General features: G+C 46.6%; 1 protein-coding gene across 3 annotated transcripts in view; it reads right to left on the bottom strand.

The window, feature by feature from the left end:
* Positions 1-1341: 1341 nt before the first annotated feature.
* BMP2 (bone morphogenetic protein 2) overlaps positions 1342-27209 on the bottom strand; it is a 66501-nt gene continuing 40633 nt past the window's right edge. The window contains exons 5-7 of one of the 3 annotated variants that reach the window (XR_011149622.1): positions 19876-19992; positions 3089-3214; positions 1342-3009 (exon numbers count right to left, since the gene is read on the bottom strand). The gene's annotated coding sequence lies outside the window, so the exon portion shown is untranslated. Of the gene's footprint in view, positions 3215-19875; positions 19993-27209 lie in introns of all 3 variants that reach the window. The other 2 variants (XR_011149620.1, XR_011149621.1) reach the window with 2 other exon arrangements.

The following is a 27209-nucleotide window of genomic DNA, read 5'->3' as shown; positions in this document are numbered from 1 at the left end:
AAGTAAATATTACAAATGACTCGGGAACTGAAGAAGGGAGTGAATAGTTAAGAAATCAGGTTGCTGATACACAGAGATCTTCCCAAAGAACATTGCAAGGCTGTAGGAGCCTTGAAGAGCCAGGTAACCAGCAGAGATTGGTATCAGGCAGCAATGAGCTTACAGGAGAGAGCCTTGAAGAGAGGCTTGATCACAATCTCCAAATACTCACAAGAGGAAGGCAAATGTGGAAATGAGGCAGATGTATCCAAACATCTTCTGGCTGAAACTTGAAGCTGAACATTTTTTACTTTTTGTGGTGGTGGGGAACAGGAGCAGTAGCTTCCTGCAGAGTAGCGCTCCAAGGCTCCGCTAAGAGCTCCTGCAGTCCCTGAGTGGCTGGGGCCAAGTGTTTGGAAAAATAAGCTGTTAGTTGTAAGAGGAATGAGCTGGAGGGTGTCCAGTGGCCTTTACCATGTACAGGAGCAGATCAGGGGATCCTCCTGAGTCCTGTAGTTCAGAAGGCACTGATCTGGATTCCTTCAGCCACAGCAATGTTAGAGACAACTCCATCTTCTCATTTTGTCAAGCACTGAGCCCCATCGGTGAGGGTAAAGCTTTTGAGAGGGAATAATGCTTCAAAACTGAACTCCAAACACCAGGAGCTATCTGGGCAAGCTTGAGCAGCCTCTTTTCTTGTCCTTTGCCTCCCCTGTATCATTACAGGATGACAGCATCAGAATTACCTGGTGCTCTCATTTCTGTCTTAAATCAGAAAGAAACCCAAACAAACAAGTAATGTACCAAGAGCCCATGAGTGAGTGCAAGTGAAAGGCTGCAATTTCCCAGAGCAGCGCTCAGGGTCTGCTCCATGGACTGGGGCTGTGAGGGACTCAGCACCTGGCTGGGCTGGACCCAGTGGCTGTGTGTTTCATGAGTCTATCAGATATCATCTGTCCATACACAAGCTGTGTTTTACTTATAAAGTACATTGCATTACATGGGCTATAATGTACAATTTCAAAGCAGACCCACCTTAAAAACATTTTGTTTAGTAAAATAACTTAATTAGAAGAGAGCTTCTGGCTGATGTGGTTGAGGCTGTGATAATTTTTCCTTCTCAAATCATTTTCTCTGTTTATTATACTTAATTATAGTGTAATTATGTATCCATCCTCTAGGCAAATTATGCAATCAGAAAATGTGAGTGGTTCATTTGCCACTGCTGTTGGGACCAGTGTTTACGTCCCTAGTACAAAATATGAGCATAATTTCTATTATTTATAGTATTACGTATATGCATATACATAAAAGAAGTTTCACACAGAATGAAGAATTGGTGTAAATATTTTATTGGCACTCATTTTTGCATCATCCACTCAATTCATTTGTGGCCTACTAATATTGGAGACACCCAAAGCTCAGGTAAGTAAAATCCTTACCATACATTTTCTCAAACACAAAAGGCTGAGGAACGTGAAAGTTTCACAGCTGAGCTTTAATTTTAATAGGAGGATTATTATTACTTTTAAGAACTGTTTTTGCATTTCACTTCCTAATGCTCCAAGATTTAGCACAGCAAGAGAGAAAGGAACCCCACAATATCCAGTTGTGGAGTGTGGATTTCTGTTCACATCATGAGTTCAGACTAATCTATTTTTAGCCATGTGCTTCATGAACTTTCTAGCCATGGCAGCCCTCACTTTAGCAGACTGCTGGGTTGTTTGTTCTTCCTTGTTTCCCTTGATGGGAGTTGACAGATCATGTTTGAACATACCAAAACATGAAGCCAAGTGTCCAGATCTTGCCTCCTGAGATGGATGTTTTCTCCTTCTTTGGCCAGCTCTCAGTATGAACACAAACTGAATTCCCACTTGGCAATTTCAGCTTCTCTGTCTGTGCTTATTTTGCAGAATGAAGCCACTCTCACCAGCAGAGCAGGTGGGGGAGCTGACACATCTACTGCTGGAGCTCAGCCCCCCGTGTTTGTTACAGCTGGCAGAGGTGAGACATCCACCTCACCATCCCACCCAGAGAAGGAGAAAGAAGGTGATTCCTGATCATCCTCACCAGCCCTGCAGCTGCCCCATGGCCTCAAAAAGCCTTTCCCTCTCCCCACCCTCAAAATGCAACCACTGCCCCATTCCTCCCTCTCCCTGAGAGGAGAACTGTCAGTTGTGGTCTCTGAGGGAGAGGCACTGCCCCAGCCAGCCTGGAATAAAGCTACAGAGTGGAGAATCAAAGCCCAGATCCAGGCAGATACTTTGTGGTAACCTAAGATCCCATGAACATCTGGGGAGATTTTTCAAAGGGTAGGGATAGGGGCTGTTGCTCCATCCTGACCTGCTGGGGAGCTGCATTCACACACACAGGTGGGCCAAACCAGCCCAAACAGGGTGGAAATAGCCACGCCACTGCTCCCAGTGCTGGCTGTGCAGCAGATGGGACACAGCACATGGAATGCCACGTGCCAAGAGCCCCAAGCCTGGAGCAGGCAGCAGCTCCATGGAGAGCTGAGGGACCACAAGACCAGGTGCTGACTCAGTCGACGGCAAGGAGGCATCTCCCAGAGCGGGATGAGATGGGAGCAGTAGGTACGTAAGATGTTTTTGTTTTTTCCTGATGTTATCCCCATTTTCCCAGGTCCCAGGCTCAGACAGCCGTCTGCCATGTGCTTTGGCCAGACACTGAGACGCTAACCATGAGCTGGCATTGCTGCCATGAGCAAAGGGACAATGCCACCGAGTGTCTGGGCCATGCCAGCCTGCTCCCGCAAGGATTTTGCATGGGGTGAAGTAGGTTGGGACTGGGCAAGAGGTGCTCTGGCTCTGGCCCCCTGCCAGAGGAGGATTTGTCCATTATAGTCTCTCTTGCTTTTGGGGTGTGGCCTGAAAGGGAGCGTTGGAGTATTTGTTGGGGGTTTTCCACATTTTGTTATGAAACCCTTGGGTTTTCCATGCCTTGAATTTGGGAGCACATACCTTAGTAAGCAATTTTACAGGTGCCTGGCTCCAAGGTGATGCTTCCCACCTGTTGGTTTGTAAATGCTATGGAATGAGTGGTGTATTTAACTATTTCTGAGCAATGGGGAAGCTGTGGTGCAGTTTACCTGAGGTCAGGCAGAAGTCTGAAGGAAGGGCTTGGAGCAGGAGTCAGACTGACAAGTCCCCAGCAGCCAGGCACAAGTGGGGCTCCTCCATCCTTTCTGTCTTTTCCTGGTTTTCCCCTTGTATTCCTGGGAGGGAAATGAGAGGGGGAAATGAAATGCAGATTATAAACTCCAGCATCTGTGCTAGGGGAATCTGCAGCCAAGTGCGAGTGGATGAATTTGATCCAATATTGGCCACTGATTCTTAAAGAACTTCTTGTCTCAGAGGGAACTGGTTCAGAAACCAGCCCAAGAGCTGAGACCCCACAGCTCTGAGTGAGGACAAGGGCCACCCTTCCTAACTGAGGTTTAATGAGTTGAATTTCAGTTATTGGGAAGCCATAAGGGAAGCCTGGCCTATTTTTATATCTTGGAGCCCCCGGGAAGCCTCAGCCCCAGAAATGTGTTCCAGCACTGCTTCAGCACACGCTGAACCTCACCCAAGTGTCCGGGGGAGCATTGCACCCGTATCTGAGCTGTCGTGAGCTAAAGCCAGCAGAAGTAGCTTTCCATTCACACCTTCAGTTTTCATGTTAGCATGCCATAATGACATGAGGCAGCAGATGGATGCAGACCAGGAAGAATATTTGGACATATTAGGCAATGGGGATTGGTCCATTCAGCTCACACATCTCCAGCTGAGACATCACAAAGCTGCAAAGGACCTAACTGAAAGCTTCTCATAAATAGAAACAAAATGGGCTTTGCCCAGGTTTATTGAACATATTGGTCTGCAAAACCCAAACCCTGCCCTTTAAATTGCTAACAGAATGACCCCATTTTCACTGGCTTCAGTCTTTCTCAGAGCTGACACTTTGCCCCTCTGGAGAAGGGCTGAACAGCAGACATCCAGCTAAAATCCTATGCCAACAGATAAAGGTAAAACACACTTTTCAGTCAGCTATGGGATATGTTTCCCGAAAGCTCTGGTATCTCTGGTCTTCTCTACTTTGTCTGTGAAACTATTACTTTGCATAATGGAAGGGAACAACGCTCAACCATCTGGTAGCACACCATCCATGTATAATTTAGGTTGCTTTACTCACTCTCCCATCAGCAACAAGAACAGAGCTTCTTTCTTGTTTCCCTTGATCTCTTAGCCCTGTTCTAGAAAGTCAAAGGCAGAAGCAGCTGTGCGGGAGTGAACTGTACCCTAAACTGGGTTTTGAATTTTGAGGGGCATCTCTGCTTGTGAGTGAGAGTCCTTCACAACTTGGACACTTCTCAATTCTCTGTGAGCAAAGGGATGAAGAACTCAGTAATCCCAGTTGGGAGAGGACACTGGGTATCATCCTTTATGCAAATGCCCCTTTCACTTCCAGCAAAGCCTGGGAACTGGGATCACATCAGCTGGGAATCACCACTGAGGTCAGTGTCACCAGGCAGCACCACACACGCATCCAACAGGGCAGTTGTGAGGGAGGTGCTGAGCCCACTCACGTCCAGCATGGAGAGACCTCCATCACCCCTGAGGGACCCCTCATCCTGAGGACCAAGCCACCTCTTCATCTCCATTGCTGGTTCTCTTAGAAACCTGAACCAGGGAAACTACCATTTTAAAATACTCCTCTATGTCAAGAGGAATATCCAGAGCTGTACTCCTGTTTATCCGCTCTTGGTGAGCGCAGTCAGACGGTGAAGGCCGGGATGCTGGAGTTTATGGCTTAAATCAATGGGATTATTCATGAGTTGAGAGATAACCATGTACTTTTATGCTTGGCTGGCGCAGCGTCTCAAGCTGACAGCTGGGAGTCAAAAGCTCTGAGTCACCGGGTCCCTCCTCTCTCTCCTTCCTGTGTGACCAGTCTGCCCGTGTCTGCTTCCCTGCCTGCCGAATAAGGAGGATGACAATCGCTTTTATCTGATGGTTGCTTTCAAATGGCCCTAAAGGCCTCTTCTGGCCTGATGAAAATTCAGTAGAAGCTGGACTAGCGTGGAAAGACGGGAGGACATTTAACTAATGAAAGCGCTGGGGCTCAGGAAGGCAATTACATCCTTTCTTCCTCCCCACATTCCCACACAGGCTACTGGTGATTGCTGCAAAATCTTCTACGGGCAGATAGGGGTGGGAGGCCATGGAAAGGGTGAGACAAAGCCTCTGAGCTGGGGGAAGGCTCTGTGGGATGGTGTTGGGGTGGCCAGCACAGCAGGTTCCCAGCAGAAGTTACACCTTAAAAGAGGCTCCTTTTGATTACAAACTTGATCCTGCAAGCCTCTGCTTCACCTATGTACTTTGTAAAACAAAACCATGCACAAAAACTAGAGACAAAGAGAGATATATGGGCCAAGTGCATGTGTTTTATGCCCCAATTTACAGTAAGTCCCCCAAGAAGTGACCAAGAGGAGTTTCCACATTTAGCATGTACCTCTCTAAGTAAAAGATAATTTTAAATACAGATTCCATCCCTTCTCCTGCTGTGGGGTCTCTCTGCCTGTGGACCTGTGCAGAGCAGGCAGGGCGGCACTGACTTGCAGGACCCACTCAGTTCTGAGTTTTTGGAGAGACAAGCAGTGCGAGCTGCCCAGGGTGCAAAGGGCTGACTGGATCGAGGGCTGAAGGTGCCTTTTCCCGGGCCAATTGCCCCCTTGCCACCATTCCTAGGAGGAGAAGTTGCTCCTGCAGCCCTGCTTCAGTGCACCCCCCTTTTTTGGGGGTGCTGGCTTTGGCATACGCCTGTAAGATGGGCTGTTCTGCACCTCCCTGTTGGTTAGCAAGTCAAATAGGAGAGTGTGAGAAACCCTGTGCAGCTACAGCTGTTGTGCCCAGGAGAGTGTGCAGGCAGAGGAGCTGTGGGCATCCTCCCAGCTGCCCCAGCATTAGTTAATACAATTGCTCTCACTTTCCACTGATAGACATCAAAAAGCAATTAAGAATCAAGCTCTTCAAATTGATAGGTCTCCTGAATTTGAAACATTTTTCATTATTTGGCTGGTATCACTGTCTAGATTAGATTATTTTTTTAAAGGGAAGATTAAAATAAACAGTATTTATGGTTTAATTATTTGAATGACTAAGAAGCTCCAGCTTTATTTTAACTTCACAGAGGACCAGGAGATGCTTTTAATGATACGTTTTACTCACACAGGACTTTTCATCCAAGAATCTCAAACTGCTTTTCAAATAATTAATTAATCCTTGTACCTCTCCATGAGACAGTTATTATCTCTGATGTTACTGATGGGTAAGCAAAGGCACAAAGACGTCAAGGCACAAACTGTTTTCCAAATATTAATTAATTCTCTCACCACTCTGTGAGACTGTTACTATCTCTGCCACTGCCGATGGGTAAACTAAGGCACAAATCTGCGAGTAGCTCACCCGAGGCCATGCAGGTGAGTCAGGAGCAGAACTGAGAATAGCTATGACCAGTCTCTGAGCTCATTGTTTCCAGCAAGTCCTACACCTATTCCTGTCAATGGGCAGCACTACCTGGTGTGAAGCACAGCTGAAACCAGCTGCTTTATGAAAATATTTCTTCTGGTCTCTCTTCATCCATTGGGGATCATGTTTGCCCACATCAAACTGCAGTTTCTTTTGAACTTGTTGTGGCTGGTGGAAGCCAGAGTAACTGTGAGAAGAAATGGTTGGTTTAAAGGACCTGGGGAGCTTTGAGATGCTCTGGTGGTGGGGCTGTCCAGCAGCACACAGTGGTTCTAGAGCTCATCCCTGTGCCCATCCTGTGTGGCAGCCTCAGGCTCAGCCAGGCACAGGGTTCCACATGCAGGGATTGGTGCTGTGGCTCCTCTCTCCTGTGTCCCAGCCTGCAGCCCTGGAGCAGGCACATGCAGGCCCCAGGTGTAGTAACACGAGCTACTGAACCTGTGTGTGCACTGCCCTACTTACCCACCTCCTCCTTGGGCACAGGACAGCGGGGTATCTTTAAGGGTCTGTGCAAGAGAATGTGGAGGAACATGGGGACCCTGAGGGCAGGGGCCCCTCAGCAGCCAAACCCGCCTTGTCCCTTGCACAGTCCGTCAGCTTGGACTTGGTGTGTGATTATCCCATGGAGCAAGAGCTTTCTGTCCTCCCTAGGAGGAAAAGGCAGGAAGCTGGAGGCACTCTCTGCCCCCAGGAAGAATCCAGCTGTAGGATTCTCTGCACAGGCACCTGAACCCTCACCACAAGCACATCCCAGCTGAGCTATTTCAAACATGGGCTTGGCCCCATCAAATGCAGTCTCATTTCCACATGAAAGGGCTGGAGGAATATGAAGCCAACTCATCTGTATTGATAAAAATTTGGCATTACTTTATCCCAGTTATCTAAACTTTCTGTGTATGTTAATTACAATGCAAAAACCTGGAAGATGGGGGTGCATCTCAGCTGTCTTTCTGGGAGTGGGTTTTTTATGGGTTGGTTTTTTGGGCTTTATTTCTTTTTGGTTGGTTGTTGCATTTTCTTCCCTAAACTTCCTTTCTCCAGTTCCACTGTGCTGGAGTCTGATTGCTCTCTCCCCTCTGCAATTTGGATGCCTCAGTCTTTGTGCTCCAGCTCTGATGCAAGTGCTCAGGTGCCATGTTTGCCAAAGCTGGCACGAGCACCCCGTGCTCGTCTAGACACAGTCTAACTGTGGCACTAATGCCAGGCTTCCACAGGCTGAGCTCGGCGTTCGTCAGAGCTCTGCCCACGGTCAGCCCTTTGATCTTTATCCTTGAAAACCACAGCCATTGACAAAGGTAAAATGAATTTCTGACTTTGAAAGACTTTGATGGCATTCCCCTATTTTGGTTTGCATTTTGGTTTTTTTTCTCCTCTCCTTTGCTCTTCCAGCTGAACTTCGTCATAAAGCTTCTGATCACAGCTGCAGCTCCAGGACCAGAGAGAGGTCATGCTGTCTTGCTTTCTGCTGCTTTAAAATCTGAAGGGGAAACCCTGGGACGCTTCTGAGACAGTCTGCCAGTGAGTGAAATGTAAACTGTAATGGGAATTGGAGATAGAAGACCCTCAGGATCTGCTCTTGTACCTTCTTTAAAAAAACAAACCAAAACAAAATCATCCTGAATAGGGCCAAGTGCCAAGAGCGGGAGAGAATGAGAACTATTTGGTGTTAGATTTCTAGCTGGAAATCTGCAGCCTGCCAAGCACTGCTATTTGCCTCCAACCCAGAGGTTGAGCTGAGGCAAGGGCCTTCTATCAGACATTGTATAGACACGCTGTAAGAGATTGTCCTGCCTGGAGGTGCTCATCGTGATGTAAACATGGTGAGCAAATCCAGTGTCACTGCTCCATCTCCTCAATGGGAAGGGTCACACCGGGCACCTGAATTCATTGAAGGGCTCCACTTCACAGCAGTGATCTCATCAAGGTTGTCAAAGGTGACAAAGATGGCATCTCTGCTGGCAAGCTGTTGGCTCCAAAAGTGGCGGCTGTGCTGTCACACAGGGCTGGACAGTGGTGCCTCGTGTGTGCAACCATTTCTGACACTTCTCCCTGCTCTGAGTCACAGGGTTTGGCTTGCTGAGGGGAAGTGCTGCACATCTCAAAGCTCAGCAGCTTTGAGCCAGACTTTTCTCTTCGTAAGGTTGTAAAAGGCAATTGTGAAATGTCTTATCCCTTTGAATTTACTGGAGGAAGCACTCTACATGAGGGACCTTCAGTGAGGTGCTTCCACCAACCTGGATGAATTTCAATGGAAACAGAGTAGGGGGGGTCCTTCCACTGGGCCTGGAATAAGAGCAGGGATTTAAAGAACTGGAGATTAATACCACGGACAGTGCAAAAGGGGGGAGGCTTTGACTGAGGGATATGGACAGGGTGTTATTTTTGCATACCTGTAAAAATCTTTCAGGGACTGGGAGTGAAACCCAGGTTTGCTGAAGCCAACAGGATTTTTGCCACAGATGGCCAGGTGGGCCCAGCTCTCTCCCTAAACACCTGCATGGAAAAGTCCAGAGGCCTTAAGTGATGGTAGTGACAGGAAGCACTAACGAGGATGGCCAATCCCAAAGGCAAAACATCCCAGAGCAGATTTTGGGGTATCCAGCTCCCGGCGAGGAGAGCCCATTGTCAAAATGGGCTTTGTTAAACAAACAAGCAAAAACCAACTCTGCCTTCAAGATGATGGGCTCACAGCTGGAGCTGGCTGAAAACTTTCCTCCTGTCACATATAAATATCACACATACACATAGTTGGCAAGGAAAACTGTATATAGGTGTTATGTCTGTTCTAGATAGGAGGATGTTTACATTTTATGTGCATAAACTCACATAGATATATATTCTTAAGATCAAAAAAATTTTCTTTTCCTGAACACTTCACCAGTTAATTCACAGATGCCAAATGTTGAGACAATATGTTAAATAGAAATGTTGACGGTTTCCCATGGAGAGTTTTCTGCAGCCTTGGAGAAGCTCTAGTCAACATTTGTTTTGAGACTCAAAGGAATTTGATTAACATTTTGCTGTTGTCCATTCCTGAGGACTCTGAGTCGAGCTGGGACCAGAGGAGCACTGGATGAGTAAAGCTCTTCTCTTATTTACAGCCTTGTCGAAACAGTGAAGTAGCAGGAATCTCCTTGGAGAGCAATGGATCACAGCACTTGTCAAGATGATTTCCAAATCAAAGATGACTTCCAAGGAGCAGCAAGGGTATATTTTTGAGCCAATCAAGCCAATGGCAAAAATCCCAATTTCTGCACAATATTTTTAATGGAGCCTCTGGAATTTTGGAGCTTTGCATATTATATACTATATACTATATTATATATTCTGTTGCGGCTAAAAGGTCCAGTCCAGATTCAGCATCTGTGGGCCTTACAGAGGAATGACCCTAAAAAGGAGTGATGGAAAAGGTCAGCCTAGTTTGAAAACAAAAACCATGTTTATAATGAGACCAAAGGGAGAATGAAGAATTCAGTACTTAATACTGACACCTGCCACTTGCAAAATATCTCCACCACTAGAAACAAATATCTGGGAGAGTTTGGAAAATTTTGGTCACTCATTTGTTCCTCCTTTGTTTCCATTTCAGTCACTGGTCCATCTGCCCAATGACAGCACTGACATTGCTAAATGTCATGAAGTGAAGCTGCCGGAGTTGCTCCATGTGCTGCTTCCAGGTGAGATGGCAACAGGAACAGCCATAACTCTTACCAAAGCAAAACAAGACAAAAGAATATTTGCTAATGTTTTTGGATATAGTTGTTAGGTCCCCGGCACAGAGATTAGTCAGTACCCATAAATATCGCTGACACGGAACTCTGATTTCCAAGTTCTTTGCTCCCAACGCCCACCAGCTTTGAAAACCCAGCCGAGCTCTGGCTGCTGGGCTGGGAAAACCTTCTGGGACTTGCCCAGTTCTTGGTCACTACCAGACCATTTCAGGAGGGGAAGCAAGAGACACATCCACATGCTGCATCCCCTGCTAGAAAAATGGCACAGGTGACCCCTCGAGTTCCATTCCCCATGTCACAGTTTCCAGTGACTCCATCATTGATAAGGGATCAGCCCCAGGGTGACAGAGCAGATGTGGAGCCTGGAAAACACCCAGGGAAAGTATCATAAGTGCTCAGGTCAGTTTTCTCTCTTCTCTACATGTCTCTGCTGGGAACCAGAGTCCTGGTCCCTATAAATATGGCCATTCTGACACTGTCATTTAAGAAAATTCCATTTCCCAGAGAAAACCTCAAACAAAAGAACCAACCCAAGATATTTATCACTTCACACTACATTAATGCAAACAAAAACATTGCACGCTGCAATAAATCCATTACAGAGTCTTACCAGAACAAACTGGTATTCTCACGTGGCCAATTTCAAGCTGAAAGGGTTTGGATTGGTTTTTGCTATTAATATTCTTTCGTAATGGAGAAGGCATTTTTCAATTGAATAAAAAACACTGCCTCCAAAAATGTCCAGTTGCATTGAAAGATTTAGAGGTTTCAACAAGTAAAAACGAAGACCAGCAATTCAATGATTGCCTGAGTGAGAAATTTCTTCAGTATTCCCCCTCTCCCCATCACCTCAAAAAAGTTGAAAAGTGAAATATTAACTGAAAGAACCAAATCCATCCATGTCATCAACATTTTTCATGGGGGAGAGCCGTAGTCCCTGGCTCCCTCCATCATTTACCTTGCAATAATGATATGTTTATGTGTTAACCCCAAAATTAGCTCAGCTGAGCTGGGAATGCCCACAACGGCTCTCTGAGGGACATATTTATACCTGCAGAGCAGGACTGGGTGCAGTCACACACAGGCAGGGCTGGCCCAGGAGAGAGTCCCCGGGATTTGCAGAAGCAGAGCTCAGCAAAGCCTGGCTGAATGGCACCATTAAAGCCTCAAAGGAGAGCCCAAGTGCCAGCCAGCACAAGGAGATAAGGAGCACCCCGGGGAAGGGCACAAAGGTAGCACTGATGAGCAGTGCTTGGCTTTGCTCCCACAGGGGTCACAGCTGGGTCCTCTATTAAAGTTTTCTCAACACAGCAGTATTGAGAATTACACCAAACTACTCACTGGTATTTGACAGTCCTGGCATCAGCAAAGACAGTCAAAGGCTCTGTTATCTTCTTTTATAAGCTGGAGAATTTGGCTCTGAGGAGAAAAAGGTCCAGCAGAGCATGTGGGGAGTATCACTCATGTGAGTAAAGTGGCACCTTTGTCTCTCTGAAGGTGCATCCCGGGCTTAGCTACAAGATCCTCCATCTGGAAATACCAGTGATTGGCAAAAATGTGTCTATTCCGAATTTTTAAAAAATTATCTATTATACTACAAGGGGAAACTATTTCTGTTTCATTACCAGTATCCTTTTGGAGCAGAAGTTCCTGTGTGCACATGCAGCATCCAGGTTCATCCCACTAAATCATCAGTGTGGCACAATTGTTCCAAGTCATTTCTCTGTTTGTTTTCAATGTCCCATCCTATCAGCTCAAATGGAGTTGGGAAGAGGTAGAGCAATGAGAACGGGCAGTTCTTGAGGTTGCACCGAATAGAAGGTAAGAAAATATAATAAATTTTATTTCATGCCTTCTTGCCAATTGCTAGAAATGTGCAGTCCATATGAATGCATATAACAAGGAGGGAATGTTGGGAAAACCAATAAAGATTCTGTGGTCTTAACTCTAATGAATGTAGTTTGATATAGAGTCTGTTTTTCACTGCATGGCAAAATGAATCATAAAATACTGGACCTTGAAACTCCTGCATTTTTTAATAATAGCCTGGGGACAGTTTACAGTGTAATGAATTGTAATTAACCCACCTTCAAAATCTTTTATGAGTATTTTGCCAATTAGCTTCGCATGCTTGCTAATGACTCATGGCCAGCGCATGTCTTTACAGAGCAGGGTTTACAGCACACACCAGCCTGGGAAGGCAGCAGAGGGACACAGGATGGGGAGGGACATGCAGGTAAGACCCAACCAGTCCTAGCAACCTACATATTTCAGCATTCAAAGAGCCTTTGCTGCTCTTCCAGCCCCAAAATAACTGCAATAATGTATAGCGACGTCAAAAGGCTTTGGTTTCCGAAGGATTGCGAGGAATGCAAAGGGCTCAAGTCCTGACATCTGTTGTTACTTAGTACCAACATATATAATGCTGCTAATTGCTGAGCCATCTTTGTTTTCCTTACTTAGCACTAGGGTTAGAATTATTTTATTTTTGTGGTTCATGGCTTCCTGCCACTTGCAACACAAAGTCCACTCTAAAGAAAATAAAACAACTACCAGGCTGCCTACTAACACTGTGTGGAGGGCTGGGGCTGTTTCTCCCCGCTCTGATGTTTTAGGTTGTGTTTTTGTTGCTTTTTGGTTTTTTTTTAATTAAGGTAAGAAGAGACAGCAGAGCTGGGACCTGACCAGTGTCACAGCAGAAGGCCACATGGGCCAGTATCCCATCTCCCAGTATCCCATCTCCCAGCATAGCCAGGAGGCGATGCAGAATCAATCCCTCCCCTGCTGCACCCTCCTCGCTCCAGGCAATCCGTGGTTTATGGACTTCCCAAAGCAGAGGCTGCCTCCAGACCAGTGTGTTTTAACAGCCACCCATGGATCTATCCTCCTCCAATGTTTTTGATCCCTTTCTCAGGCCACTTATAACTTTTGGCCTCTGCAACATCCTGTGGCAATGAGTTCTACAGTTTAATTATGCTTTGTATGAAAAAGTGCTTCCTTCTGTTGGTTTAAACCTTTTTGTGTGACAGCACCACCAGGTCCCTCTAATTCTTAGGAGAACCAGTGAACAGCCAGTTCCTATTTGCTTTTTTCTGTGTCAGTCATGATCTGACAGACCTTTACTGAACCTCCTGCTTCTGTTACCCCTTTCCACCCTGAAGGCTCCTCATCTGCTTATTTTTCCATCTTTATGGAAGCTGTTGCCCATCTCTCCTCATCCTGAATGCTTTCCTTCCTGTGCTTTCCAGTTCAGCCCAACTCTCCTGGAGTTCCATGGCCAGAAAACACACTACCATGGAGATGCAGTTTCACCGAGGAGTGCTGTAATGTTTTCTGATTTGTTCCTGCCTCTTTGCCAGCTCATTCCTAACGTGATAGTTGTCTCTTCTGATGGACTTTAAATGATATTTGCAGAGGCCGCCCAGCTCTCTTTGCTCAGTGTTATTTTTAGGGCTCATCTGTGTGGAAGTACAGTGAGAGTAAGTTTTCTGCACGTGCTCTGCCTTTGTTGACACTGCCCTGCATCAGCCATTTCACTGCCCAGCCACTCAGGATCGTGAACCCTTTCAGCAGTGCTTTGTGGCCAGATTTGCATCATCTGCAAAATTTCTCTTCTCTCTGTTCATCCTTTTTACCAGACTATTTATGAATATGTCTGAACACTATCAAATTAGTATTTCTACAACAACTCAGTTCTAAGTAATGCATGAAACCTCTGTCACACAAAGACATGTGGCAGGCACCAGCCAAGGCTTTGAGGGGACCCACCAGTGACCTCCAGTGACTCTGAACGTCCAGAGATTTATACCCATCCTCCAAAAAGACAGCCTTTAACTCCTTGTAACTGCAGGAAAGAACTTTCTTTTCTCCTCTCTTATCATGAAGCCTTGTTGCAGACAGTTCTTAGGCACTTGAGTTTATTGGCACGACTCTGAACTCCTCTGAGCATGTTATCAATACTGAATGGGTAAGCAGGAGAAATCAGTGATAAGAAGGCCCATCTGGTGTGTCAAGTATTTCATTCCCCAGCTAGGGATATGTCATTTGTTTATTATTTTTAATAACTCGCAGTCTGTCCCTGTTGGTTGTGCAGACCATGGAACACGGGTTGGGAAGAAAGACTCGGCTACAGCAGAGCCTTTTATTGCCAGATACAGAATCTCTTCTGTTTATAGGTGAACTGCACACCTTTTGCTCTGAATTCCCAAAGTTCACCAGCCAAACCCACAGAATCTGTCCTGGATGTCCTATTTCAGGAGACCTGAGAGGTGGGCTTGGCTTGGTGTGCCTGGGGAATACCCATTGCTGCTCTCAGCTGCCCTCTTTTCAGGGAATTCTCAGCTACACTGGAAGTGTAGTTTCACCTGAAACTGCCCTGCTTGCACACTCTGGCTGAAGAGATTTTTCCCTTTGCTGTACCATGGTACAGATCCAGTTCTCCTGGAGGATCAGCCCTCATGGCAGCGTGAAACCCCACGGGGCAGTTAGCATTGCCAGGCCATTTCTCTGTGTCACTAAATGTCACCACTGCTCTGTTCCCCCGCGTTGTTCTCACTTCCCCATCAGTCGGCTGTCCCAGGGTTTGGCAGGAAGGGCCAAACTTGTGATAAACTTCACCTGAGACTCACCTTGTGCCTCATCCTTGAAAGCCATGTGTTTGGGAAGCATCCCTGAGCGCGGTGACTCAGGTCTGCCCTGGCTCTGTTGTGGTGCCACGTGGAGTTATCGGGAGTTTCTGAGCGTTACCCCTCCGGGTGTTGCTCCGTGCTCTGCTGTGCACCTGGAGAACCTGTTTGCTGGACATGCAGATAACCCACTGCAGAATTGTATCCCAAACATGAGCCTGGGGCTTGCAGAAAGCCTCAGTGGAAGGGGAGACAAGACTTACTGCAGGAACTGTACAATGCTTACTGTGACTCTTTAGAGTTGAGCACCATGTTTGGACCACAACTTTTTCCAAAGAAAAACTGTAGCATCTGCGTATTTCCAACTGCACTGATCCTGCTGCAGTGACCTCAATTGCAATCCCAAATCTTCAACCTGACTTTCCTCTTCTTAGTTCAGCGGGAGCTTTGCCTGTACTGTGCAGGACTGGACCATCAGTGTACATCCAGGTCATGGAAAAATATTATTTCTGTACTAAATGAGATCAGTGTGTCCCCAGTGTAGAGGGACTGCACTTACAGTCCCAACCACTTCACACACAGTGTGGACTTTCCCTCACTGGTGCCCAATCCTGAATCAGGGAATGGTGGCATTAAATTCAATCAGGACAGGATTATATGGGTTATTTTAGTCCATCTAACATGTCACAAAAATGTGTTGAATTTTTTTTCTTTAAAGAGCAAAATAAAACATATGGTTAGATAATCAGTGGGAATCACTAGATGCCTACACAGGAGAGCTGCAAGCATGGAAATACTCAGATACATATTTGAAGTAACACCACAGGTTTTTTGGGTGGGATTCTTTGCCCTGCTGCACTATGTCTGGACAAATAATTTGGATGTTGACCACTCAGGTAATGTAATCCAAAATACTATTGCCTGTGTTGCAAACAGAAGAGGAGGAGAGAACATTTCATTCCCATCTCAGGCGGAGCAGAGCACAGCTGTGGTGTTTCATTGCAGGCAACACCACTGCTGTAACCCAGCAGAGCACTGGTGGGGGGTGTGCACTGAAATTATTGCTCTTCTGCCAAAGGGCTGAGGCAGAACAAGTTCTTTTTTACTTTTTTTTTTTCTTCTCATGGACTCCAAAGCATAAAAGCAATCAGTGTTCCTGCAATGCAATAGAAACTGCACGTGTGACATCAGCAGCCTGCCATGCTGGGAGCTGTTTCTGTGCACTGAAAGGGAGGTCTAACGTGCCTGGGGGGGAGGTGATGGAGGTGTGGGGACTTGCAGACTGGCCAGCTGAATTTTCCCATTCTCCTGCTGTGCCTTTCATCCGCTGCAGGACAGTGCTCTCAGGACTGAAGCCAATCCAGGTGTGCTGGAATTATCATACATCCTTATCACAGCATCTCTGAGGTTGGAAAAGACCTTTGAGATCATCGACCCCAGCCTTGATCACCACCCTTGTCAACTAGACTGTGGCACTGAGTGCCACGTCCAGTCCTTTTTTGAACACCTCCAGGGACGCTGACTCCACCACCTCCCTGGGCAGCCCATTCCAATGTTGACCAACCCCACCAGTGAAGAAATTCCTTCTGATGTCCAGCCCAAACCTATCAAAACTTTCAGGACAGATCCAATCCCATCACTGATTAGCATCTCTCTTTTTTATCCATTTTAGCACTTAGCCTCTAACACTTGGTGGAAAAATAATTGAAAGGCTGGAAGTGGCCACTGCACCCTTGAGTAGAATGCTGTCCATTTTACAATGGGCCAGTTCATGCATTTGTCTGTAAATTCCTCCGTGCCTCTTTGTTTAGATGCTTGCTCCTTATTCAGGATTATTCACTAAGCTCTTTTATTTTTGACATCACCCACAGTTTAAAAAAGAACCTTTCCCCATGTTAACAAGCTATACATGAAGCAGCTCCTCAAGCTGGGGCAGCTCAGTGGCTCCCCTTGGATCGGTAACACTGAACTAAGGACACGTTTTTTGGGAGGGTCTTTGTGGTTACCTGCATTCTTTTGGTCTAAGCATTCATTTCTTAGGGAGAAACGTAATTTTTATATAATCTTTTTTTCCCTGATAAACAGATTTTCTGATGTCCTTTCCAAACAGTAGCTGGGAACCTGGGTCTAATTCCAGCCTAAATCTACCTATGGCATCTATTACCAGTCTTGCACCACTGCACCCCTTTGCCTAAAGAGTTCTTCTTTCACTCTTTAGACAGAGAGACAGAGCTACATCATACTCTAAGTTAGAGAGTATAGTTACACCAAGCGACCCAGGGACTTCTGCCAACTTGGAAACAAGATATGAACTAAAGAGTTTCTATTTTTGCATTAAAATGGAAACAGGTGGGAAGGACGCGTGGAACTTATCAAGCCAAATAAATGCTTTTTTTCATGTTCAAATTCGAATGGAATGGAAATTACAATCTTCCAGTGTTGCTGCAGAGCAGCAATATTGGGTTTCTCCTTACTCAGCCTTTAGCAGTAAGGAACCAGGTGCAATGGAGCTGGAGTTCTGGAATTTGCTTCCTAACCCCCATCTAAGTCTCTCCTAGGCCTGCCCTATTTTGAATTATTGCTCCACCTGGCACAGGGGATGTTCTTGGCTCTGGAGAGAAGAGTCAAGTCTTGCAGTAGTTGTTTTTATAGATTGCTAACTGGAGAATAAGAACAGGAACGAACTGCTGGATGGCAGAAATCAGTGGTTTTCCCTATTCCTACCTAATTTATGGCAGTGAACATCCGCTCCCACGCTGCGTTAGGTGCTGTGGCTCAGCTCAGGTATTTGCTGTGTGTCAGCACCGAGCCAGTGTGTGGTGGAGAGATCAGAGCCACACCAAAGCTCTGCCTTTTGAACCAGACCTCTCCCACCCCCTTCCTACCTCCACGTTGGAACAAAACCTGAGGGAACTGCCCCAGCGGAGGTGGAGCATGTCCCTGGGAGGACTTCCTGAAGTAAAACCCACATCCAAATAATTTTTTAAATTATTACATAGTATAAATGGGACAGACTTTACCAAAACATTGTTATCCCTTGCCCAGAGGGTAGGAGCAGCTGCAGCACTGGTTGGATAAATAAGTAATCAACTGGATGGACAGAGTCCTGACTGCCTTCACTTACCCTTAATTAACTGTTTCCAGTAAATAGCCCTGGCTCTGTCATTATTTTAGAGCAGGAAGGTATTGATCCAAGTACAGGAAATGTTGACATCAGTCCAGCCACAGATTCACCCATGTGAAATCCCACTGGAATCGAATGGATTTGTCCAGCTGCATCTGTTCAGCTCAGCAAAGAGCCTGTGACCATGACCATGAGCTGTTCCAGTAAAATGTCCTGCATGGCCCATTCCATGGGGCTGCACGGCATCTGCAGTGCTCCATGCCCCAGGCACCAGGGCAGCCGGCCACTGACAGTAAGCTCCAGGTCTAAATGAGCTTAAAAGGGGATTCAAACGCTTCTCCTGTTGTCAAACTGCATTTTTAATTTGAATTAAGAACAGCTTTCTGTTAAGGTTTGGAGGGTTGGCCAGTAATAGACATATGTATTTAACTTTTTTTTACCATTTTATGCTTCCTGGTATTTCTTGGTTTGCAACAGAATCTGAAATCCAAAGAGCAAAGTATTTGCAAAAGCTCTATGGCCTCAAGGTCTTTCAACCCCCCGACACCAAGATGAGATGAAAATCTCACAAGACAGGCTGTTCTCCTGAGGGTCTCAGCCCGGTTTCCAGGAACTGAGGCAGGTTGAGTGCATCCAGGGGGATGGACTGAGGGAGGGAATACTCAGGTACCATTCAACAGTGCAACCAAACCATTCGAGGTTTGCCTGTCACTTGTCTAGACACATGTTTCAAAAGGGAATAAAATAAAAGGAAGAAAAATACCCTGCCTGGGAATTCTTACCCAGTGATTTGCGCAGCCCAAGAGCTGGGTAATTCTCCTCAACTGAATAAACATCGGAGGCAGCTTGAGAGCAATTTGGCTCCAGAGCAAATATTGTTGCTGAATTCTTTGCACCTGCAATGGCCAGGGAACTGATAATACACCTTCTGCACACCTTCCCATGCCAAGCTTTGGAAAGCAGCCAGGAAGCATCTCCCGTCTGCCGCAGCACAGAGGTTTGTGCGGGCAGGGCTGCAGGCGAGACCCCCCTGGTATAATCACAGCCACATCCCAAAGGGAGCTGTGGCTGTCAGCCTCACAGAGGGGAGCTGCTGGTGGCCTCCTTGAGGGATTCAAGGACCAAGCAACTGGAAAGAGGAAATGAGCTGTGGGTAATGGTCTCTCCTGTTCCCACATCAGGCACATGAACACAGCGATGGCCCCTGTGAGCACATAAACTTGAGTTGATCAGCACCGAGGCTGCTCGGCTAACAGGGCCTCAGGACAGATAAAAACAGGGGATAAATTGTATTTTAAAATGTTTCTGCTGTAAATGAATGTCTTCCCTTGGAAGAATTCTAGGCAGAAATATATTTGCCTAATAAAGAGATCTTGCATCTCACTTGGAATTTAATTCAGTCCTGAGTCACAAGTTACTGGGTTTATGCCACTCTTTGAGGATATTAGACTGTATTCCCCTTAATTTTTAGTACATTTAGTGAAATTGCTGTGGTTCTGTCTTGTACAGAGAACTTTTCAAGTTATTTGCCTTTATCAAAAGCACAGAAAAAAATGGACAAGCTCTGTGTTCCACTGGAATGGTTTGTCCTCAGTACATAAACTGTTGCATCACAATTTGCCACCCTGCATTGCACTAGCTGTAGAATTCAGTCATTTAGTCCTGTACAAACCCCAACAATTTGCATTTTAAACATATAAAAAATAAATAATGCATTTATTTATTACATAAAGCACATGTAGTTCAACAGGCTGGTGTGTTGAGGTGGCTTTGCTCACTCACAGCCCCAAATTCCTGCACAGTAGCAATGAGGGTAGGAAGTTTTATACTGTGAGGAATTCACAGCCTTAGGAGGGGTTTTTTTGAATTTTGTTTTTAAATTATACCTGCAAACACATGCACAGGGTCCTTGTTTTCAGTCATCTCAACATTCTCCATCTCTGTATCAGCTGGCAGGTTTAAGAACAGGTGACAGCAAAACAATTCGGGCTGAGAAAAAAATACTGGATAAAGAGGAGAAAAGATGTGAAGACAGGGAGCAGATTATTAGGAGAGAGCAAAAAAAGAGACAACACTGAATTACAGCACCTAAGTTCAAAAGAATTATGCCAATTTCAGTTAGCTAAGTAGCTGTGAAGGCTACCAGATATTCCTTATGATTCTTAAGCATATTAACTGATAATTATTCATATCTGTCCATGAAAATTAACCCTCACAACAGTGCAATTTAATCACTGCAAATTCAGATTGGCAGAAAAAGCACTCTGGGCTTTGTATCACTTGACTGAGCTTAGCAAATGAAAACACAGGAGATTTGGTTGATCCTCCACAAAGCTTTTGGGATGTGACATGATCAGAAAGGAGCAGGACAGTCTCGTGATTAGGTTTTGATTGCAAGGTAGTGCTGAGCGCTAAACAGGACTCATGAGCTGTGCTGCTTCCAAGCCCTGCTGTGGGGGAATGAGACCCCCGGATGAGCATGATCCCTCTTTGCCTGTTTTGTCCCTTTGGACAAGGAGCAGGATGTGCCCTGGCAATGTATGGATGTGGCTCCTGCAGCAGCACACAACTAACTCAGGAATGAACCTGAACAAAACCTAACATTTTCTGCCCAAAAAAGGGAGGTGCCCTGTAAAACCCAGTGCGTCAGAAAGTGTCCTGCTGCTCTCACCACACTGACAGAGCTCCAGTCACCTCATCTACCTGGTACCCCTAACCATTCATCCCTGCTGAAGGCATTCCCACAGAGGCACAGTGGGAATAGCTGGAGCATCCCAAGCTCCCTGGAGGAGCAGCCCCATTAGCAGAGCCTCTGTTAGATCCAGCCCAGATTTCCCCACAGTACCACATCATAAAACCATCGTGCATCTGGCCCAAATTTAAGGCACAGTTAGCAGAATTGATACAAGAAACAAACCAAAGACTGAATTAGTATCCCACGAGGTTGTTTGGGGTTTTTTTCCACATCCCAGATGAAGTGAGGAGCCATGTGGAGAAGTCCTGCATCTGCCTCCAAACCCTTCCCAAAAGCTCTCTAGGTTTTTTACACTCTTTCAAACACCTTCATTACCTGCCCTTTTTTTTGTTGCCAGGAGAGGTTAACAAAATTACCGAGGGATGAAACATTCTTGAAACATTCTTTCTGGCTCATCAAACAGGATTAGCGGATGAGTTACACTGGGTGGTGCACACCTGAAGGAGAGGGGCCGTGGGGCTTCACCATCACCTTGTCCTCTTCAAGGAGTCACTGCAGAATGTGGGGTGTGCACACACGTGGCTTGGTGGGTTTGGAGAGGAGGGAGAGGGATAAAGCCCCCTGAGTGCTCACTGCTGAGGGTTGCCCGAGTGCTGGGATTGTTCTGTGCTTGGCCAGTGCTGCTCCAATCACACCCATGAGCATGGCACACACATGGAAATTGCCCAAACACCTGTCCGCGTCAGCCTGTCCGAGTGCAGGAGGGCCAGGTGAGCCAGCAGGGCAGAGCTCCATGCCTTGGGAAAGCTCAGCACTCCCTGAGCCTTCACCTCCTTGCTGGGGAAGGCTGTACTCCTTGGCAGCACACAGATGTAACAACCAGGTGGTTCTAACCCCCAGCAGGGAATGGTCTGCTCTGCCTTTCCCTATGAAAAGTGGTGTTTCCAGCTTCCCACCAGACAAACACTCTTCCTACCAAAATTTTTTTCAATAAACTGCACAGGTTATCAAGACCCCCCACATCTGACTTTGCACAGCACCTTTGTTCTTCCAACAACCTGCCCTGCATCACTGACAGGTCCCAGTGTTCCCAGGGTGTAAGTTTGTTCCCTCCTTTTGTCTGTACTTTTGATCTGTCACCACCAGTGGGTTATGAAATAAAGCTCTGCATGTCCCTTGACAATTATATTTACTTAGGTGGCCCTGGCAGCCCAAAACATTTATGGTCATTGCAATTTAAAACTTTTTGTTGCAGTCTTGAGTATCTCCTGAAAATAGAAATGAAAATGGGAAACACAAATGTTTTATAGATTGTATGCATGTCTTCTAGAGGTAGTAGCCAGCTAAGCAGAAGGTAAGGGGGAAAAAAGCAGAGATTAAAATCTAGGTCAGAACAAATGTTGGACAAGAGCCCACCCTGTCAAGTCCCAAGCATCCCACAAGAGAAAGAATGAAAGGGAGCAAAAAGGGATTTTTTTTTTTTTTTTTTTAAGGGGGAAGAGTGGCCTTTTCAAACATCCCATATTATGGGAAAAAAGACATTTCAGAAATGCTATTGCTGCATTCCGTCTGCTTCTAGGACAGCCATTACTGGCCCCTAATCTTACAGATTCTTCGTTACTTGTGCCACTGGCTTGTGCTTGTCTTGCCGTGCCCCTTCAGTCCCAGCCTCACCTCTGGCTTGCTGCTCCCCAGTCTCTCCTGCTCCAGACACAAAACACCAAGCCCTTTGGTCTGCTCAGTCCTCACAAAAGCAACACAACCCCCGTCTTACCTCCAGAGCAGCCAGACTCAGGTGTTCCCATGCACGGGTGGGCACCAGCAGCAGGACCTGTTTGCACTCCCTGTGCTCCTCTCTCAATCTTTTATAAGCCGTGGGCACAAGAGCCGGTTTTTCCCGGATCCCAAGTATTTGGGTGCTGCAGATTTCACACCAGTTAACCCCAGAGAGGGAAAGTGAGCCCTGTGGCTACTGCAGGGGGCAGGACCCCGTGCCGGCTCCGGGGAAGGTGCAAGGATCAGAGCAAGGCGAGGCCCAGCCTCTGCCATGCCCACGCCCCTGCCTGCAGCTGAAGCATCAGCAGGTGCCAGGGCTGCCTGTCCCGGTGAGGAGACAGCAGCCACAGCCATTGAGGACCCAGGTTCGTGCTGCAGTGAAGTCATGGCCTTAGGCTACGTTTTTTCAAAAGCAGCAGCATTATTTTAAACGCTTCACTTTCAGAAGTAACTCAAGCACTTCAGCAGTGAGTCTTGCTGGCTCACAGTGAGGTTCACACCCGTAACTGCCTTAAGTTACCCCTGGAACAGGCTCCAGGCTCCACGATTGCACTGCTGCTCTGACTGAGCAACCAGATCTTCAGGACAGGGACTCTCACCCCATGAGATTGGGTGTTAAAATCCATGCCTAAATCACTGGCTTGTTTGGGTGCCAAGATGTCCAAAATAATGGTTGGTCTTTTTATTGTGGGGCTGACCCTGCATTCCTCGTGGAGTCAAAGCTCCCTTCACTTCAGAAAGGTGCAGGGAAAAGCAGCCCACCATCTTGTTGCCAAATCATTCTGCATGGGAGATTTGATTTGAAACTCACAAAATACCAGGATTTATGAGAGGAACTGGCTGCAATGTGATCATAAGAACATACCAACATTGTAGTTCCCCACCCTTTGATCTTGGCACTTTAATGATTAATTAGTGCTAAAGTGCTGGAAAAATACCTCACTTGAGGCAGTTTAAAGCTTCTCTTTGTATAGATACAAACTATGACTCACATGAAAGGATAACCCAGAACTGCAAGAGGGTGAGATTAACACAGAAGCCTCTGGTCACATGTAGGTGTTTGCCCAACTGGACAAATGGGAGAATCTGCTCAGCTTTAGGGACTGTTTCCATTGAACTGCCTACATTTTCCATCGCTTGCACTGCAAGAAAGGCTGTCAGCATGAAGGGAAATCCATCCCTTAGAAAGAGACACATGTTCAAGGAGGTGTGAGCCTTAAAGAAGCATCACATCCTATGGCAATCTGCAGAAAATATTCCTCACCTGGGGTGGTTGGAGAGAAGCCATTTTCCCCTTCCTCTGTTACAACTGTGAAGGATTTAAATACTTCCAAATATGCTCCAAGGTGTAAGTCCCACTGCCACCAGTGCTCAGGACAAAGCATGACATGGGAGGGAAAGCTTTCCTTGCGTAATCCTGCAGAGTTTACAAGTGCTGCACCAAAAATGAGGTGTTGACCTTAGGTATTCCCAGCCCTGCTTCCCACCCTTCTTCTTTGGCCATCTGTTCCTATGCATGCAGGGATGCAGGACAAGACAAGAGCACTCAACCCATCAGAAATGGCTGAAGTGCCTCCTCAGCCAAAACCCACTGCAGTGTGGAGACCCCAGAACCAAAGCTCTCTGTAACCTTTCTTCTCCTAAAGACCTCTAGGCCAAGTCCCCCCAGCACTGGGCTGGGACAGGGGGTGCCTCCAGGCTGGATTTCCACCTCTGCCTGCTGGTGGGAGCAGCCACAGCTTCTCAGAGAGAGACCTGTGTGTGGGGGCTGTACATGGCCTGATAAATCAGGAGACCTTGCCAAAACAAAGCAAGTAACACACAGCCCTTTCTTTACCCTGATTCCAGCTGAGTGCTGCAAACGCCTTCTGATTGATGTCAGGTTTGCAGCAGTGCACATGGAGCCTGCTGCCCACAGCCTGCAAGTGGAGCTGACTTTGTCCAGGGACAAATTTCAGGAAAGGTTTGCTTGGGGTATCTTTTCTACAGGGGAACTTCCAAATGAAGTGCCATAACACCAGTTCTAGTTTGGATCCTTCACACCTCCATCACTGTCAGGCTCTGGGCCCTCAGAATAAGGCACCATCCATTATGGCACAGTTTGCCAGTGAATTTAGGATTCATTTCTCCACGCATTCAATGTTTCCATCCATAGCATGGGTGTGGGATAACCCTGAATTGATTTGCTTTCAGATCATCGCATCAAAGGTGTCCTTGAAGTGGAGATCATTAGTCCTTTATTGGCAGTAAGTAGATTTTAATATTCACTGGCAAAGCTACTGGAAGTGCTCTTGGTGGAACCTGAAAGGCAGAAGCATTGGCTGGACTTTGTGTTCCTTTCAAGCACTGAGGCTGAGCTCAAGTCCGGTGAAAGGGCAGCTGAGGTGGAGCACAGCCCGGTCAGGTAACGGAGGGGCAAGGCCAGAAGGATTGGGGCACGCCCACATCACACGAAACAAGAAAATTGTTTCCTGAATTTGACATCCAAAGCCAATTGGCCTCAGAGGAATCCCATACGATCCCCCAATTGAATCGAAATCTGAGGTAGGAATACAGAATTCCTAGCCTGTGTAATGACAGCTCTCTGCTCCCAGTGCTTTGATCCTATCCCAGTTAAAGCAGAAGGGAAAGGTTCATATAAATAGCATTAGGTAGAAAGCCAGAACTCCAGCTAAGAGGATTTCTGAGCATGCAACATTACTTGTGCTGTGAATTTTGGACGCAGCAAGGAGCCCCTCTTCCCTCAAAGCAGGGCATTTGCCTGGAAGATGTGGAAACCCAAGGGCAAGTAACTGATCTCAGCCAAGCCAAGGATTCCCACATAACCAGCAATGTCAGACACTAGGCTGGTGCACAGAAATATAGAGATAAGAAGAGGAGAATCTATCTGTTGTGTATCTGTCTCTATCTGTTCTTTTCTTCTCCTCCCTCAATTCCATCTAGGACTAAAGACCTCATCCCTTCAAACAACCTGTCCAAAACTAAACCTCTTCTAGGTAAAATTTCAGCCTGAACGACGAGAAACACTCTTAATAGGTCTAGGAATAAATATTTGAAGATCCTTATTATGTACACAAGAGCAGCTGCTTTCATCCTAAGCTTGAATGAAACTTGCAGGATGGAAAATGCAATTCACAGATGAATAAGCAGCAGTTGTCCTGCACTGCAAATGAGCCAAAGCAGGGAGTACAGGGAATCATGGAGTCACTGGTGGCTGGTGGCTTTAGTATCTCCCTCATCACAGACAGGGAGCTCACGGGCAGCCCAAAGAAGCTACAGAAGAAAGCACCTCCACGCCTGGCTAACAGGTAACAGAGGATCCCTGTGCAGAGCAGGGTGAGCGACACCAGGAAAGGCAGGTGGCAGCACAGGGAGGTGCAGGGTGTGCTCACCTTGTCCTGGCAGAGCACGGCTGCTCACCGTCCTCAGGAGAGGCCACCACCTTCATCTGCTTTCATCTCTTCTGGCTACAAGGAGCAGATGGGGCCAGGAGCTGGCCTTTGGAGCAGGGCTGTGGATGGAGCCCATTGCTTGCCACGTGCTCTTCCAAGCCATCTGTTCCCATCTCCCTGTGGCAGCTTCTTCATTGACTGTGGTCTGAGCTTTGGGTCTGCAGTGAAACTCGAAGTCTTGGCAGATTCCTCATGCCTCTGGATTCCAAAGAGGACACTTCTGCAGGTCTGGGATCCATACTGGAAACTGGCCACTGCTTATAAGACATGGGTGCTTTCCCCTAAAAATAGTTAGCGGCGCATTCAGAGCTGGAGGAAACAGAGACAACGCTTCTGAACTCAGCTCTGAGCACTGTTTACCCCTTAGGACATCCAGTAATGTTTCCTTCCAGGAGTAACCACTGGGAGATATCCACACATCTGCCTGGCTTGCAAGGATGTCAGGAGAAAAGCTCTCAACAAAGAGCTGTATCTTACATCACACCCTCGATGCAGGGAGCCCCAGGGCTTTGGCATACCTTTGTGAGGAGCACATTCCTAAGTCGAGGGCTCTCTCTTCGCAGGAACACCCTATCCTCCAGCACCAATATACTTAATCCCCAGCCCCATGGGCAGAACTTCCCACCACCCACAATTCCTGGGTGATGCAGTGAATTCTGTTTATAGCCAGATACACCGCTGGCAACCAGCTAATTGCCCAGCAGCAAAAGCAGAGGAATGAGAGTCAAAGAGCCATTTCCCAGTGCCAAGCTCCCCAGCTCTTCCTCCCTTTCCCTCCCTCTCTCTCCAGAAAAAGAAAACCAAAAAGACAGGGCATGCTCAGCACACTGAAGTGCTTTGAGACTCAACTGAGTAATCCACTCATTCTTTTTCTTTTCAGAACTTAGTAAACCAGGATCTGCCAGTATTTCCAGACACAAAATGCAACAGTGAGTTTGTAGCTCCTGAGGTTCCATATTCTGTAGGTGTTCTTGTGCATTTCCCCGTTACAATTTCAATGGAATAATCCCCCTTTTTTTGTCCTGGCTATCTTTGAGGGATTTATCAGAACAATCCAGGCTGGTTTTGTAAATTTGAGTGCATATTGCTGATGCAGATAGCTTTTCAGCTGGACACAATTTTTGGAAGGAAGAGATTCCATTTTCACTTATTTTTCTCAGGCTCATTCCAAAAAAAGAAAGCCAACCCCTGCCCTATTTTGGACAGGTGGAGGAGAAAAATGGATGTAATGGACATGTACCAAAACACATGCTACAGAAGCAGGCTCATTTTGTCTGGCAGGAGGCCCTGACGTGTC

This window comes from Aphelocoma coerulescens, chromosome 3 (assembly GCF_041296385.1).
Source record: "Aphelocoma coerulescens isolate FSJ_1873_10779 chromosome 3, UR_Acoe_1.0, whole genome shotgun sequence".
Classification (NCBI taxonomy): domain Eukaryota; kingdom Metazoa; phylum Chordata; class Aves; order Passeriformes; family Corvidae; genus Aphelocoma; species Aphelocoma coerulescens.
This window is presented reverse-complemented; position numbering and strand designations above follow the sequence as displayed.